Raw genomic sequence first — 6,000 nt, 5'->3', positions numbered from 1 at the left:
AGTTGTTTTGATTTGCATTTCCCAGATCACTAAGGATGTTGAGCATGACCTTAAGTGTCTTTTGGCCATTTGAAGTTCTTCTGTTGAGAATTCTCTGTTCAGATCAGCACCCCATTTTTTAATTGGGTTAATTAGAGTTTTAGTGTCTAGTTTCTTGAGTTCTTTGTATATTTTGGAGATCAGACCTTTGTCTGATGAGGGGTTGGTGAAGATCTTCTCCCAGTCAGAAGGTATCCTTTTTGTCTTACTGACAGTGTCCTTTGCTTTACAGAAGCTTCTCAGTTTCAGGAGATCCCATTTATTCATTGATTCTCTTATTGTCTGTGCTACTGGGGTTCTACCTAGGAAGTGGTCTCCTGTGCCCATGTCTTGGAGACTACTTCCCACTTTCTCTTCTATCAGGTTCAATGTGGTCAGATTAACATTGAGGTCTTTAATCCATTTGGACAAAAGTTTTGTGCATGGTGATAGATATGGTTCTATTTTCATTCTTCTACAGGTTGACATCCAGTTATGCCAGCACCATTTGTTAAAGATGCTTTCCTTCTTCCATTGTATACCTTTAGCTCCCTTGTCAAAAATTAGGTGTTCATAGGTTTGTGGGTTAATATCTGGGTCTTCTATTCAATTCCATAGGTCGACTTCTCTGTTCTTATGCCAACACCAAGCTGTTTTCAATACTGTAGCTCTGTAATAGAGTTTGAAGTCAGGGAAGGCAATGCCTCCAGAAGTTCCTTTATTGTATAAGATTGTTTTGGCTATCCTGGGTTTTTTGTTTTTCCATATAAATTTGATTATTGTTCTCTCAAGATCTGTGAAGAAGTTTGATGGGATTTTGATGGGGATTGTATTGAATCTATAGATTGCTTTTGGTAGAACTGCCATTTCAACTATGTCGATCCTCCCAATCCAAGAGCAAGGGAGATCTTTCCATTTTCTGGTATCCTCCTCAATTTCTTTCTTCAAAGACTTAAAGTTCTTGTCAAATAGGTCTTTCACTTCCTTGGTTAGAGTAACCCCAAGATATTTTATGCTATTTGTGGCTATCATGAAAGGTGATATGTCTCTGATTTCCCTTTCTGCTTCTTTATCCTTTGTGTATAGGAGGGCAACCGATTTTTTGGAATTTTTCTTGTATCCTGTCACATTACTAAAGGTGTTTGTTTATCAGCTGTAGGAGTTCTTTGGTAGAGTTTTTGGGGTCGCTTATGTACATTATCATATCATCTGCAAATAACGAAAGTTTAGCTTCATCTTTTCCATTTTGAATCCCCTTGATCCCCTTATGTTGTCTTATTGTTATTGCTAGATCTTCAAACACTATATTGAAGAGTTATGGAGAGAGTGGACAGCCTTGTCATGTTCCTGATTTTAGTGGAATGGCTTTGAGTTTCTCTCCATTCAATTTAATGTTAGCTGTCGGCTTGCTGTATATTGTTTTTATTATATTTAGGTATGATCCTTGTATTCCCAATCGCTTCAACACCTTTATCATAAAGGGGTGTTTAATTTTGTCAAATGCTTTTTCAGCTTCCAATGAAATGATCATATTGGTTTTTTCTTTCAGTTTATCTATATGATGAATTACATTGATAGATTTGTGTATGTTGAACCAGCCCTGCATCTCTGGGATGAAGCCTACTAGATCATAATAGATAATTTTCTAATGTGTTCTTGGATTCAGGTTGCCAGTATTGTATTGAGAATTTTCGCGTCGATGTTCGTAAGTGAGATTGGCCTATTATTCTTTTCTTGGTTCTGTCTTTGTGTGGTTTTGATATCAGAGTAACTGTAGTTTCATAAAAAAAAGTTTGGCAATGACTCTTCTGTTTCTATATTGTGAAATATATTAAGGAGTATCAGTATTAGTTCTTCCTGGAAGTTCTGGTAGAATTCTGCTTTGAAACCATCTGGCCCTGGGCATTTTTTGGTAGTGAGATTTTTGATAACAGCTTCTAATTCTTCATAACTAACAGGTATATTTAAATTGTTCACCTGTTCTTGGTTCAACTTTGGTATATGGTACTTATCTAAAAAAAATTCCATTTCTTTTACATTTTCCAATTTTGTGGAATACAGGTTTTTGTAGTAAGATCTAATGATTCTCTGAATTTCCTCTGTGTCTGTGGTTATGTCCCCCTTTTCATTTCTTATCTGATTAATTTGCATGTTCTCTCTTCTGCTGTTTGATTAGTTTGGATAGGGGTTTGTCGATCTTTTTGATTTTCTTCAAGAACCAGCTTTTTGTTTCATTGATTCTTTGGATTGTTTTCTGTGTTTCTATTTTGTTGATTTCAGCCCTCAGTTTGATTATTTCCAGTCTTCTACTCCTCCTGGGTGAATCTGCTTCTTTTTTTCTAGAGCTTTCAGGTGTGCTGTTAAGTCTTCAATGTGTGCTTTCTCCGTTTCCTTTAATTGGGCACTTAGTGTTATGAACTTTCCTCTTAGAACTGCTTTCATAGTTTCCCATAGGTTTGAGGATATTGTGTCTTTATTTTCATTAAATTCAAGGAAGACTTTAATTTCTTTCTTTATTTCTTCCTTGACCCAGGGGTGATTCAGTAATTGACTCTTTAGTTTCCATGAGTTCATTGGCTTCCTGGGGGTAGCATTGTTGTTGAATTCTAACTTTAATCCATGGTGATCTGACATGACACAGGTGGTTACTCATATTTTTTTGTATCTGTGGAAGTTTGCTTTGTTACCGAGTATGTGGTCAATTTTTGAGAAGGTTCCATGAGCTGCAGAGAAAAAGGTATATTCTTTCCTATTTGCATGGAGTGTTCTATAAATGTCTGTTAAGTCCATTTGATTCATTACCTCCAACAATTCTCTTATTTCTCTGTTAGGTTTCTGTCTGAGTGACCTGTCCTTTGGTGAGAGAGGTTGTTGAAGTCTCCTACTATTAGTGTGTGTGGTTTGATGACTGCCTTGAATTCTAGAAGTGTTTCTTTTACATAAGTGGGTGCCTTTATATTAGGGGAATAGATATTCAGGATTGAGATTGCCTCCTGATTAATTGTTCCTGTTATATGTATCAAATGGCCATCTCCATCTCTTCTGATTGATTTTAATTTGAAGTCAATTTTGTTAGATATTAGAATGGCCACACCCGCTTGTTTCTTAGTTCCATTTTCTTGGAAAACCTTTTCACAACCCTTTACTTTGAGTAGGTTTCTGTCTTTGTGGTTGAGGTGTGTTTCTTGTAAACAGCGGAATGAAGGATCCTGTTTTCGTATCCAATCTCTAAGTCTGTGCCTTTTTATAGGTGAATTGACTCCATTGATATAAGTGATACTACTGACCAGTGGTTGTTGACTCCAGATATTTTCCTTTTTTGGGTGGGGGAGGTAGTAGAGTGTGTGTTTCCCTTCTTTGAGATGTGCTTGTGAAGGGTCGCTAGATGTCTGAGTTATTGGAGGCAGTATTGGCAATCTTGGATTCCTTGGGTTGTGATTTTCCTTCTAATACTTTCTGTAAGGCTGGATTTGTGGCAATGTATTGTTTAAATTTGTTTTTCTTCTGTAATATTTGTTTTTTTCCATTGATAGTGAATGATAGCTTGGCTAGGTATAGTAGTCTGGGCTTGCATCCATGGTCTCTTAGTTTCTGCAGTACCTCTATCCAGGACCTTCTGGCTTTCATGGTTTCCATAGAGAAGTCCGGTGTAAGTCTCATAGGTTTACTTTTATAAGTTATTTGACCTTTTTCCTTTGCAGCTCTTAATATTCTTTTTTTTAATCTGAATGTTTTGTGTTTTGATTATTATATGGCAAGGGGATTTTTTTTGATTCAGTCTATTTGGTGTTCTGTATGCTTCTTGAACCTTCATAGGGATATCGTTCTTTAGGTTGGGGAAGTTTTCTTCTATAATTTTGTTGAATATATTTTCTGGACCTTTGATCTGCAATTCTTCTCCTTCTTCTACCCCTATTATTCATAGATTTGGTTTTTTTATTGTGTCCCACATTTTGTGAATGTTTTGTGATGTGAATTTGTTGGATTTGCTGTTTTCTTTGTTCAGAGCGTTTATTTTCTCTATGGTGTCTTCAGAGTCTGAGATTCTTTCTTCTATCTCTTGTATTCTATTGGTTTTGCTTGTTTCTGAAGCCTCTGTTCGTTTACCTAGATTTTGCATAGCCAGCCGGCCTTTGGTTTGTGTTTTCTTCATTGCTTCTGTTTCAGTTTTCAAATCTTGAACTGTTTCCATTACCTGTTTGATTGTTTTTTCTTGGTTTCCCAGGATTTCATTTACGGATTTACTCATTTCTTCAAACTTTTTGTTATACTTCTCTTCCATTTCTTTACTCATTTCTTCAATCTGCTTGTTATACTTCTCTTCCATTTCTTTATGGCAGATTTTCACCTCCTGTTTAAGTTCCTCTATTATTTTCATAAAGTTCCACTTAGAGTCAATTTCTTCTATTTCTTCTGTAATAGGGTGTTCAATTCCTCTATTTTCGTGATCCCTCGATTGTGGTGATGTCATGTTGCCTTTCAGGTTGTTGAAGTAATTCTTGCATTGGTGCCTGCCCATCTCCTCCTCTCTGGATGGAACTGCTCAGCACTGAAGCAGGGACAGCCGGTACTCCAAGGATACATGAGACAGAAGGGCTACCCTCTCTGGATAGAACTCCTCAGCACTCTCTGGATAGAACTCCTCAGCACTGAAACGGACAGCTAGTATTCCAAGGACACAGGAGACAAAAGGACGACAGTGGAGGCAGGGAGGAGTCCCGTGGAACACCAAAGACCCTGCCGAAGAAGCTGGGGGGGCCTGTGTTCTCTTCCGGGACAGTTCACCCTGGCTAGCACCTACTCACCTCTCTGGATAGAACTCCTCAGCACTCTCATGTAATATTTCATAAAGACTTGGCTCCTAAGCTGATGGTACTATTGAGAGGGAAGTGAGCAGAGTTTATGGGGTCCCATCTCATCTTTCAATGGGAGCTGGTAGTGTCTTTGCCTCTTGGTTCAATCCATGCAGTGGCTATCTGTACTTTGGGAACTGTTCTTAGTCTGCTCTGTACTATAGCTTGAGGCTGCTTGTTCATTTCCCAGCTGACCAGATGCAAAATAATCACACTGAAAATATATTGATTTCAACACTGCAATTAATATTTAGCATATTCCTAGTTAGCTCTTACATCTTAATTTAACCCATTTCTATTACTCTGTATACTGCCATTTGATTCTGACCTAACAGTACATTTCTGTGCAGCATCCAGCATCTATCTTCTGTGATGATTACCTGTCATCTCTCTGACTCTGCCTACTCTCTTCTCCTCTATCTGATTGGAATTCCTGCTTGTCTCTATTCTTTTCTGCAATGGGCCCAAAGCAGATTCTTTATTAAACAATGTTATTATCAGCATAGAGAGGGGACTAGCATATCACCTTCCCTTTTCTGTCTAAATAAAGAGGAAGGTTTTAACTTTAACATTGCAAGATGACATATAACAAAATACTTATCAAGCAAGAATATAGTTACAATATTTATATCTACTTTATCTTTATCATAAATAAGGAAAATCATAATTATCTTTTCTTCAACAGCATCAGAGACTCCAGAAGGATATGATATTACCTATGTAAACAGGTAGTGATGTGAGATTTCCCTATATACGCTGTGAATACCATTGATTAATAAAGAAACTGCTTTGAGCCTATAGTAGAACTGGGAAGAACAGAGGTAGGTGGGGAAAGCCAAACTGAATGCTGGGAGAAAGAAGGCAGAGTCAGGGAGAAGCCACGGAGCTGCCATTGGAGACAGACATGCTGGAACCTTGCCAGTATGCCATGAGCCTCATCATAAAACATAAAATAATGGAAATAGGTTAAATTAAGATGCAAAAGTTAGCCAATAAGAAGCTAGAGCTAATAGGCCAATCAGTGGTTTAATTAATTAACTCAGTTTCTGTGTGGTTATTTCTGGGCTGATAAATCAGGAACAAACAAGCAGCCTCCTACATACAACAAATTAGTGGATAATCATCTATA

This window comes from Myodes glareolus, chromosome 12, assembly GCF_982192425.1.
Source record: "Myodes glareolus chromosome 12, mMyoGla1.1, whole genome shotgun sequence".
Classification (NCBI taxonomy): Eukaryota; Metazoa; Chordata; class Mammalia; order Rodentia; family Cricetidae; genus Myodes; species Myodes glareolus.
This window is presented reverse-complemented; position numbering follows the sequence as displayed.